Genomic DNA, 13,178 nt, shown 5'->3' on the forward strand with positions numbered 1-13,178 from the left:
ACATCTTAAGTTTAGTGTTTAGTTGCAATTCAACTGTTTGTTGAAAATTTTCAAAAACTGTTTTCAATTGAGCTCTAGATTTGATTAGATACAGCCAAGTATACTTTGAAAATGCATCAATAAAGTTGACAAAATACCAGTTTCCATTATTATCTGACATAGGAGCAGGCCCCAAAATGTCTGAATACACAAGTTCTAAGGGGTGGTTATACAAGGTTTGTGAAGAAGGAAATGGTAATTGGTGGGGTTTTCCAACACAACAAGCTAAGCAATTAATTTTCTCAGATAAGGCAACAATTTTACAAGCTTTTAGGACTTTAGAGACAACTAAATGGTTGGCATGGCCTAATCTAGCATGCCACTTTTCAAATTCATTCTTGTTTCTTACTGAAGAGGCATAGGCAGCTGATGTTTGTAGGTTATGAAGATTAGTAAATCTATAGAGACCTTTGTTTACAGTGCCTTGAAGCACCACTTCCCCTGTCTCTTTAGTCTTTATACAACACCTATCATCATGGAATTCAAAGAAAATTTGATTGTCATAGTATAGTTGATGTACACTCATTAAATTCTTGGTAATTTCAGGAACACACAACAGTTTTCTCATGTGCAATAATCTAGAGCTCAAATTAGTCTTGAAACATGAATTTCCAACAAAAGAAATCTGCAAACCTGTGCCATTGCCAATTACAACTTCCTCTTTGCCACAGTATTCTTTTTTCTCCATCATATTTTTTGCATCATGTGTCATGTGGTGTGTAGCCCCTGAATCAGGATACCAGTTGGGATCTTGCACTGTTGCTGGTGTTGCTAACATGTTGCAGAAGTTTGCTTCAGGTTGAGACACTTGATTGTTGTTGTCATTGTAGACTTCTCTTCCATAATCCTCCTCTTCATACTGATATTCACTGTACCTGTACCAACAGGTTCTTGCAGTGTGTCCAACTTTATTGCGTAATTGACACTATGGCCTGTTTTCCCTTGCATTGTACATTCTTTGCCCTCTATTGTATTGACCTCTTCCATTTGCAAACTGTCCATCATTGATGAACTGTCCATTGCTGAATTATTCACTGCTCGTTTCTTCTTGCATTTGTCTCCTTTCAAAATAACTCATTCCTTCTCTGAATGTTCGACATCCTCTTCCTCTGAATCTGCCTCTAAGGCCTCTTCTTGCTTGATAATTTTTATCATAGTTCCAGAACTGTGCTACATTAGCTTGTATGAATGTCTCAGGTTTTCTAAATTTTTCAAGCATGCTTTCATAAGCAAGAAACAGTGCCTCTAATTCTGCCACAGTTATGCTTTCAGATCTAGCAAGTACTGATGTATATATTGAAGAATACTCCTTAGTCAAGCCATGCAAAATTGTATTAACATGATCACTTTCCTTCACTAATTCACCTACAGAGGCCAATGCATCAATCGTACCTTTGATCATCAAGACATATTTAGTAACAGATCCTCCAATTTGGAGAGTGCTGAGCTTGTTTTTCAACTGCATCACCTTAGCTTTGATCTGTGAGGAGAAATGATCTTCCAATCTTTTCCATACTTGATTTGTATACACGCAGCCTACCATTCTTTTAGTGAAAGGTTTGCTCATGGAAGCCAATAACCAAGACTTAAGGAGTGCATCTTGCCGTTTCCATTGATGATAATCTAGATTAATTGCTGTGTCTGTACCATTCTCCAAAGCTACAAACTGTTGAGGAATTCTTCTCCCTGTGATGTGACTTAGCATATCATTTCCTTCTATAGTTGAGATTGCTTGATCCTTCCACTGCAAGAAGTTGTCCTCATCTAGTTTTATGCAGATTGGTGTTGCGACAAAGCTTTGTGCCATTGCTGATTGAACGGCTTGTAGTTACTTGTAGTGTGTTGAATGCTGTGAAGCCAATGGCTCTGATACCATGAAAGGTAACAGACCCCAGAGGCAGGGTCAGAAGAAGAAGAGCAAAGAGAAAAGAGAGAGTAGAGTTGAGAGTGAATGGAATCTCATTGAACTGAAAACTTTAACCATAAGTTACAGAGAGGAAGAGCATTTATAGACAGTTGGAAGCTTCTAGCACATGGACTAACTAACTTAGCATCCTGCCAGCTCAGCTAGCACCTAGCTCAGCTAGCACCTAACTGCAACCAATTAAAAGATAACTAACACACATTTTTAGAAGCTTCTGTAAGTACAGCTCAGCAGCAAGCATTAGAAACAAGAGAAACTGAATAGCTAGCTAACTGAAAGTGGAAAAAGTAGAAGGTTGCTTGCTTCACATGACCTCTAACAGACCCAAAAGAAAACATTACACAAACCACAGCTCAGTTTCCTCATATTGTTTTTGTCATTTATAAAACTTTGCAAAATGATAAATAATTAATTGACGATTAATAAATAAATTAAATGAGAATGAAAAAAGAATATAGATTTAATATTTATAATTTGGAGAAATAAAAATATGGATAAAGTAAATTTTTTGTCTCTAAAGTTTGGAAAAAGTTTTTAAAATATCCCTAAATTTTATGTTGTTTCAGTTTTGTTCCAAAAGTTTTTGATTGACACCAAGCATACCCTTGACAACTAAATTTTCAAAAAATTTAGGACTAATCCAACAATAATGCATGAAAATTATGCTTGATTTGCTTATTTTGAAGGTTATTCTTATGAAACTGTTGTCGAATTGGTCCTATTTTTTTTTTTGAAAAATTAGTCTTCAAGGGTATATTTGATGCAAATAAAAAACTTATGAGACGAAATTGAAACAAAATAAAACTTAGGGATATTTTTGAAATTTTTGCCAATCTTCAAGGACAAAAAGTATACTTTACTCTAAAAATATTTATGGTGCGAATTAAAACGCTTATCTTAAAGGTTTTGGTCCAAAATTGGGTAATTGGAAGCTTCATGGGTTGGTAAAATTTTGGAAAGGAAAGCTTGGAAGCTTAGATTTGCAACATTAAGGTATGGGTAGTAGTTTTGAATAGCCATTATGTAAGGTTATGTGAAAACCTAGGTTACTTACCCCTAGGATAAGTTGAATGCATGGAATTGATTGTTTATATATATGCTTGAATAATAGTTAGTATGAGTATTGAGTTAGTTGACGTGTTTTGATGAATTGAGAAGTGATATTATTGCAATTGAACATTGTGATATATGTTAGTGCTATGTTGCATGAAAATGAGTATATATATTGAAGCTTTAATTGAAAATTGGGTGTATGAATATTGTAATTTGTGTAAATTGGGCCGGAGGCCGTGATAGAGTGAGAAATTCCCAATGTGTTAAGTTGAGATAAGTGATGTGAATTGTTGTATGAGAATGAAATGATATATATATATATATATATATGTTGTTGAAGGATATGGATATGTTGATGGAATGGGTTAAATAAGTTGGAAGTGGGTTGATTTAGACTTGGAAGGGTTGAGGATTTATGAATGAGTGTTTGGGATGTGTATGAGTGGTTTTGGAATGGCCCATGATTGAATTGAATTGAGAAATTTATGAATTTGAGGGGTTATGTGAATTTGGTAAAAACATATTTTTAACCAACTTCGACAGGCTATAACTTGGTATTCGAAGTTCGAAATAAAGTGAAAGTATTTTAATTAAAGCTTGTTAAAAGACCTTTAAAACCATATAAAGATGAGAAAAAATCGAATTTTGTAGGAAAAGTTATAGAAGTTTAAAAATGGATATGAAAAACTAAATTTTCTGAAAAACTGTATTCATGCGTACGCAGAGATGGCTTGTGTACACAACACCACCAAGTCTTGACGCATGCGTACGTGGAAGTTGCTTGCATACGTGAGCAAAGATTTATGTTCAGCATTCTCGCGTACACGATGGTGGTCCGCATACGCGACTTTCTCAAATTTTCAACTCATGCGTACGTAGAAGGCATGCGTACATATGACCACCCTGTTTTGCTGAAAATATTTATTTTTAATTGTTTTGCCTATTTCACTCGACTGTTTTATTTCTGCAACCTCTATTTGAGATCTGATAACTATTTTCTATGATTTGGAACAAATCTTATGCCTCTAAATCATTTTCTTAATGTTTCAAATTTTCATAACTCCTATAACGAGTATAGAGGATAATGAGAATGAGATAATATGATTGAATGATGATATTGAGTTTATTCGAGAGGATAATGAGAATGAGATTATGTGATTTAATGATGAGATTTAGTTAATTCGAGAGGATAACATGAATGAGATTATATGATCGAATGATGATGTTAAATTGATTCGAGAAGATAATGAAAATGAGTTTGATTGATAATTGAGCTTATAGGGTAATATGCAAGGATTGTGGCTTTGTCCCGGTTGCTCCCAGTCTGTAATTGAACTTCTGGGGTAGATGCAAGGATTGTAGTTTTGTCCCGCTTGCTCCCAGTCAATAATTGAGCTTCCGGGGTAATATGCAAGGATGGTGGTTTTGTCCCGCTTGCTCCTAATCGGATTTGAGACTTTGTTAACCCTCCGTCGCAAGATGTGGTCGGGCACTTATACCTTCCCGGATGTTTCTCCCAAGGATATTGATAAATGAATATGAATTTAAGCTTGGGGATGCACACACCGAGGGACTGTCCAAGTTAGCTACCGGACATGTCAGGTTTGGCTGTACAATCGACAGATGAGCTTATTAGCCATATGGCAAGCATACATCATTTGCATTTTTGTGTATTGTTTGAGGGTACATCTTGTATCTGGCTTGTCTATTTGAATAATTTACCTATATGCTCATTGAACTAGTTGCTTTATTTGTTCTCTCTATTTGTGTATTCCTTGTATTGTCTTGTATGTGTTTGCACAACTGAGATTCTTTATGATGACGGTGGTGACACTGATGGTTGTTCTTGATGAGAGGTGGTGATTGAGATTTGTAGAAAAACTGAGAATGAATTGATAATATTGAAACTAAATTTTAATATTGAAGTACTAAATGAGTTGCAAATCTATGATATTAAGAGAGATGATGATTTGTATAAGAGAAAATTGAGATTTAAAGATCACTAATATAGTTAAGATTTAGTTTATCTACATTGATCGGATTAGTAAGAACCCTAGGCTTGAACTTTGTGTGATTGAACTTTGTTCGCATTCTGGGGTCCATTCAAACTGCTTTCATTTCCTTAAGATTGAGTAAAGGGGAAGTGATTTCAGAGTTGACCATTCCAGAAATCTGGATAGAGCAGCCAACCTTCCGTTTAGTTTTTGAACCTCTTTAACGTAAGTCGGGCTCTTCATATTGAGTATAGCCTGGCATTTGTTAGGGTTTTCTTCTATGCCTCTTTGAGTCAACATAAACCATAAGAATTTTCTAGCTTCTACTGCAAAGGTGCATTTAGAGGAATTCAACCTCATTTCATGCTACCTTATAGTAGAGAATACTTTCTAGAGGTCGGACAATAGTGTTCTATCCTCTTTGGTCTTAACGAGCATGTCATCCACATATACTTCCATGAGTTTTCCTATATAAGAGGAAAACACCTTATTCATCAATCGCTGGTAGGTAGCTCTTGCATTCTTTAATCCGAAAGCTATTACTATGTAGCAATAGTTTGCCTTTGGAGTTATGAATGAGGTCTTTTTTTATCCAGTTTATACATCGGGATTTGATTATATCCCGAGTAGGCATCCAAAAAGGACAAGTATCTGTAGCCTAAGGCAGAGTCGACCAGGGCATCAATGCTGGGGAGTGGATAAGGGTCCTTAGGGCAGGCTTTATTGAGGTCGGTATAATCAACACACATTCTCCACTTTTCGTTTTGCTTTTTTACCACTACCATATTGGCTAGCCAAAGCGGATACTTTACCTCTCTTATAAATCCTACTTCTAGCAGAGCATGTGCTTGCTCTTCCACCACTTGTGTTTGTTCTGGTCCGAGCTTTCTACGTTTTTGCTGGACAGGTTGGGAATCGGGGTATATTGCAAGCCTATGACACATCAAGTTGGGTTCAATATCGGGCATATCAGAGGCTTTCCAAGCAAATATATCAGAGTTTTTTCTTTTTCAGTAATTCAACGAGTTGTCTCTTTAGTTTTTCTTCCAGGTATGCCCCTATGCTCGTTGTCTTGTCGGGATAGTCTCTGATTTGTATCTCTTCCATTTTGCCTTTTGGTTGGGGTCGTATTTCTTCTCAAACTCGGATTCCACCTAACGCTCCGACCGATTATTCCTTCTTTGCATACCAGCTTCGAGCTTTCGTAGCTTGTCTTCTAACTCTTTTTGTCGCCTTACATCTTTTCGCAACTTGCATTCTGCTTTCTGTTGGCGTTCAGCCTCATGTTCAAGGTGTTATAGTCGATCCCCTTGGCCATGAACGAGATCCAGGATCTCGGTTGTATGGGGTTGTTCTTCAGCCTTGGGATGGTAGACTATGGACTGGATCCTCTTTGTTTGAGGATTTCCCAAGATACCTTCCCGTAGGGGCCATGGTGTGGTGGTGGAGGTGGGAGCAAAAGAGCTTGGTCTTTCGTTGAACTTCTGGCTTAGACTCAGATGCTGTGTAGCCATCTCCGCGCTTGCGGTCTGCCAGAGGGAGAATCTCAGGTCCCCTACAATGGTACTAATGTTCTAAGGATTACCTGAAACATTAATTTGGGTCTGAACTGAGGTCTAGATCCCTTTGTGTGGCAGCATTCGACTTGATATGCCAAGGTGCTGCATGTCCGAGTTCCTCATGAGGAGGTGGGGATGGTACCTGCAATAGACCCTGATGCTTAAGTTAGCAAGGGCTTTAGGCAGGTTTTTTGTAGATTAGAATGTGAATATACCTGGGGTTTCAGTGTATTTATAGTAGAGTAGATAACCACCTTTGAGTAGTTCTATTTTTTCTGATAGATAAGCGCTCCCCTTTATCTTGAAAGTTTGTTGGGATTTACCTTCTAGATGAGGTAGAGATAGTAGGAGAGATTTAAGGAGGCAGTTATTTGTTAAGTCCAGTAGGGTTGGACCTTTATGTCGGTATCCAACCTCCTTAAAGAGGTTGCGCTTATCGTGAGGTCCACCTTAATTGGTGGGCATTTCTGTGTTATTGGCCAGGGTATGAACAAGGAACCATAGGATTTAGTGTTTTTCTTTTGTAGTTTTGACATTACTAATAGATTGTATTGTAGTTTTTTACTTTAATAAAACATGTTTAGTTTTCATTAGTTTTTAATTTGAATGTTAGTTATCATAAAATTATTTAGTTTCATCAGGTTATAATTATAATAATTATAGTTAAAAAATATTATTGTCGGATTTTGCGTGTGATAAATCCGATGATATAATAATTTATTTTTTAATATTATTATGTTACATAATATTATCGTCGAAATTTCCACCGTAATTAGAATGCAAAAAATTTAAAATGGCACCAACTTTACCGTCAAATATTTTCCAGTGGTAATAAGCAAATAAAATTAACGAATAAATAGTTATCAGCGACATGTATACCGTCAGATTTCGTCGGACAGTAATATTATTACCGTTATTTTTTTTAGAATTTTGGCAGTAAATTCGACAGTTTCATCATTTTTTGGCAGCAAAAGTGGTTTATAAAATTATCCGTTTGAACAAAAAAGATCTCAAAGATTTTAATTACACCATAAAAGTTTCTAAAATTAAACAAATTGCACCACGTTGATCCATACCCCCTTTTTGTTAAGTGACTCGTAATGCCGTGAGTATCTTGGCACATACCTTTTTACGCTAGACTAGACGAAGCAACGTTTCTTTTTTTTACACTAAATTCTTAATGAGACAATATTATTTAATTTTAACAAATCGCAAAACGTCTTGTGCCCCACAAAAAAATATATGACCATTAAGATTAAACGATATTGGTTCATCAAGAAATTATGCTAAAATTATAACATTGTTTCGTCTAATCCAGCATAAAAAGAATGTGCTAGATTACTCATGGCGTGAAGATCAAGTCGATAGAAAAAAAAGTGAGACCATCAGTGCAATTTTTTTTTTATTTTGAAAACCTTTATATTACAATTGTGTTGTGAAATAAATAAGGAAGATGTTCTAAATATAAAATAAAGATATATAAATAGAAGACTCTAATATTAATATAATTAACTCGATAAAATAATTTATATATTTATATGCAGTAACATAAAGATAGAGAGAGAGAAACTATTAGTAGTGTATAAAGATAGAAGATTATTTTATTGCTGTAAAGAGAGAGAGAGAGGAGAGTATTTGTAATTGTGTGTATAATCTTTTTGCCACGTTCATGCTTTTAAAGGCAAACAAATTCTACTTTTCAAACTTTATTAATTGTGTTTTGTCATGAGAACTTGCTCCTTTCAGCATAAAAAAAACTGATCCGCCCATAAATGGGCATCCATCCTTATCCATCCTTGTTGTAAAACTCCCTCTTGGATGCTCATTTATGAATATGCCTCATTAAAACCTTACTAAAAAAAAACTCAATGGAAAAAAACTTTAGTGAAGAAAAAAGAGTACAATATCATTTGTGATGGGATTGTCTCATTAAAAACCTTGTTAAGAAAAACCCAATAAAAAAAATCTGACTAAGGAAAAAAGAGTAAAGTCTACCCCTCTTGTCGACATCATTTAATGTCTCGAAATCGATGCATCCCAATCTTATGTACCAATCTTTCAAAGGAGAATTTTGGGAGTGACTTTGTGAAAAAATATGTCAGATTGTCACTTAAGCGGATCTGTTGGATATCAATTGTCCCTTGATTTTAAAGATCATGAGTGAAGAAGAATTTGGGAGAAATATGATTTGTTCTATCACCTTTAATGTATCCACCTTTAAGTTGAGCAATGCATGTTGTATTATCTTCAAACAGGATAGTTGGACCTATCTTATGATCAATCAGTCCACATGATGACAGAATAGATTGGATCAAACTCCTGAGCCAAAATCACTCGCGACTTTCTTCATGAATCACTAGTATTTTGGCATGATTAGAGAATGTTGTAGTAATCGTCTGTTTCGTGGACCTCCATGATATAGTTGTTCCACCATATGTTAACAGGTATCCTGTTTGAGATTTTCCTTTATGTGGATTAGACAAATATCTTGCATCTGCATAGCCAACTAGTTGTGACTTGGATCCATAGGGATAAAACAATCCCAGATCAACCGTTCCATGAAGATATCGAAAGATTTGCTTGATTCCACTCCAATATCTTCTGGTTGGAGAGGAACAATACCTTGCTAGTAAATTCACCACGAATTATTTGTCAGGTCGTGTATTATTAGCAAGATATATTAGCGCTCCAATGGCACTAAGATGTGGTACTTCAGGACCAAGGATATCTTCATTCTCTTCTTTAGGACGCAATTGATCCTTTTCCATATCCAAAGATCTTACAATCATTGGGGTACTTAATGGATGTGACTTATTCATATAAAATCTCTTCAAGATCTTTTCTGTATATGTTGTTTGATGAATAAAGATCCCATTTTTTGTATGCTCGATCTGCAGGCCGAGACAAAATTTAGTTTTTCCAAGATCTTTCATCTTAAACTCTTCTTTTAGAGTTTTTATAATTGTTGGAATCTCTTCAGGAGTTCCAATGATATTTAAATCAGCAATTATAATGAATCCAGATGCATATTTCTTTATAAAAACACATGGACAGATATCATCATTCTTGAATCCATTTTTGGCCAGATACTCAGTAAGACGATTATACCACATTCGTCCAGATTGCTTTAGACCATATAATGATCTTTGCAATTTAACTGAGTATAACCCCTGCGAATATTCATTGGATGGTTTAGACATCTTTAGTCCTTCAAGGACTTTCATATAGATATCCCGATCTAATGAGCCGTATAAGTAGGCTGTTACCACATCCATTAAATGCATATGCAGTTTATGATATGCAGATAAACTGACCAAATAACGCAATGTGATCGCATCCACTACAGGGGAATACGTTTTTTCATAATCTATACCGGGCCTTTGTGAAAAACCTTGTGCCACAAGTCGGGTTTTGTAGCGCACAATTTCATTTTTCTCGTTTTGTTTTCTCACAAATACCCATCGGTATCCAATAGGTTTTACATCTTCTGGTGTATGAACTACAGGTCCAAAGACTTCATGTTTTGCAAGTGAGTCTAACTCAACCTTCATGGCTTCTTCCCATTTTGGCCAACCATTTCTTTGTCGACATTCTTCGACGGATCTTGGCTCAAGATCCTTACTTTCATGCATGATATTTAATGCCACATCATATGCAAATATTTTATTGACAATTGTCTTATTTCGGTCCCATTTTTCTCCTATAAAGACATCATTTATCGAGATCTCGTCATTTTCACAATTTTCAGGTACCTGAACGTCTTCTGCGTCAAAACTTTATCAGAATTTTGGACAACTGCATGTGTCTTTACTATGTCTTTTTCAATAGGAATAGTATTTACCTCTTTTCTTTTTCGAGGATTTTTGTCTTTGGAACCGACAGGCCTGCCACGCTTCTGGCGTGAATTTGCTTCAGTGGCTATTTGTCCGACTGGGACATCAATTTGAATTGGGACATTTTCTGCTGGTATATAAGATTTGGTTATCCTCTTTGTATCAGAAAATGCATTAGGCAATTCATTTGTTATTCTTTACAAATGTATAATCTTTTGAACTTCTAGTTCACATTGTCCTAATCGAGGATATAAATGCATCAAGGATGATGCATTCCAATTAAGTTCCTTTTCAGGAAGCTTATTCTCTCCCCCCAATGTTGAAATTTTGATTCATCAAAATGACAATCCGCAAATTGGGATTTAAATACATCTCAAATTTGTATATCAAGATATCTCACTATAGAGGGAGAATCATATCCAATATATATTCTCAATTTTCTTTGGGGTCCTATTTTGGTACGAGAAGGTGGTGCAATGGGAACATATATTGCACACCCGAATATTCTTAAATGGGAAACATTTGACTGTTGGCCAAAAGCTAATTGTATAGGAGAGAACTGATGGTAACTCGTTGGCCTAAAACGAATAAGTGCTGTGGCATGCAAAATAGCATGCCCCAAGCCGAAGTTGGGAGATTTGTTCTCATAAGTAAGGGTCTAGCAATTCATTGAAGGTGTTTAATAAGTGATTATACTAACCCATTTTGTGTGTGAACATGAGCTAATGGATGTTCAACACTTATTCCATTAGCCATACAATAAGCATCAAAAGCTTGGGAAGTAAATTCACCAGTATTATCAAGACGAATTGCTTTGATTGGATTTTCTGGAAATTGTACTTTTAATCGAATAATTTGAGCAAGTAATCTCGCAAATGCCAGGTTGCAAGAAGACAATAAGCACACATGTGACCATCTCAAAGATGCGTCTATTAGGACCATAAAATATCTAAAAGATCCACTTGGTGGATGAATAGGTCCACATATATCATCTTGAATCCTTTCTAAGAATGTAGGGGACTCAAATCCAATTTTTACTGGTGATTACCTTAAAATTAACTTTTCCTGAGAACATGCAACACAACAAAATTCACCAGATGTAAGAATCTTCTAGTTCTTTAGTGAATGTCCATGGGAGTTTTCAATAATTCTCCGTATCGTGGTTGTTCTCGGATGACCCAATTGGTCGTGCCAAGTTATGAATTCATTTGGGCTAGTAAACTTCTGGTTTATAATGGCATGTGATTCAATTGCACTAATTTTGATATAATATAACTCAGATGAAAGTGATGATAACTTTTCTAGTATAATCTTCTTATTTGAATCATGAGTTGTGATACATAAGTACTCATGATTCCCCTCATTCATAGTTTCAATATGATATCCATTTCGGTGAATATCTTTGAAATTCAACAAGTTCCTCAAAGACTTGGTAGATAATAGTGCGTTATTTATTATGAATTTTGTTCCTTCGGAAAATAAATTATAGCTCTTTCGGAGTCTTCTACCACATTGCCTGAGCCAATAATAGTATTAACATATTCTTCTTTTGGCACAAGATGGGTAAAATATATATCAGTTTTGAGAATGGTGTGCGAACTTGCACTATCTGCAAGGCATACATCTTCATTATATATCATTGCCATTTTCTTCAAAGATAAATAATAATAAAATGAGTAGTAATACATGCATAGTCAAATAAAATTCTTGATTGAAATTATTTTTCTTAGAAACACTATACATGATGTCATATACTAAAATTTTATTATTATCACTATTATTATTATTTAAAATTTGACACATTTAGTGATTTCAAAATTTTTAAATATAAACATTAATATTTTATTATTTATATATATCATATTTGAAACTTAAATATATAGAAAATAAAACTTAACAATAAGTTTCTTACATTATTTATTTACATGAATACTTAACAATCCCACATATTAAACTATTCCATCATTGATCAAATAACCAATATTTCCTTCAGGATTCTCAAAGAAATCAGATGCATCATAATGAGTGGTAGAATTTCCAGCATCATTTGAAACGAAATTCGTTTCCTTTCCTTTGTCATCATTTTTCAAAGATGTTTGATAAAGATCGACTAGGTGCCTTGGTGTACGACAGGTACGCGACCAATGGCCCTTTCCACCATAACGGAAACACTTATCCTCTGTTCATTTATTTTGCCTAATATTTCTTTCTGTATCCCACTTCTGGTGAGATCCTTTCTTTTGAACATAATTCATTTTTCTTCCATAATTTTTTTTGTTACCAAAACCTTGCCATTTACCTCTTCTGGGGTAATGATTTGCCGCATTTACTTCAAGAAATAGGGCGGCGCCAGCTAGGCGCACTTCGTGATTCTTTAAGAGCAACTCATTGTTGCGTTCAGTAACAAGAAGGCAAGAAATTAGCTCAGAATATTTTTAAATTCCTTTTCTCGATACTGCTGCTGCAGAAGCACATTCGAGGCATGGAAGGTTGAGAATGTTTTCTCTAACATATCATTATCAGATATCTTTTTTCACATAATTTCATTTGTGAGGTGATTCGAAACATTACAGAATTATATTCATTTATGGATTTATAAAATCCTGTAGACGCAAGTGCGTCTATTCATATCGGAATTGAGGAAGTATCACAGTCTTTTGATGATTATACTTTTCTTCAAGGTCTTTCCAAAGATCTGCAGGATCTTTAATGTGAGATATTCATTTTTCAATCCTTCATCAGATGACGACAAAAAAAATAATGGCTTTGGCTTTAT

This window comes from Arachis hypogaea, chromosome 8 (assembly GCF_003086295.3).
Source record: "Arachis hypogaea cultivar Tifrunner chromosome 8, arahy.Tifrunner.gnm2.J5K5, whole genome shotgun sequence".
Lineage (NCBI taxonomy): Eukaryota > Viridiplantae > Streptophyta > Magnoliopsida > Fabales > Fabaceae > Arachis > Arachis hypogaea.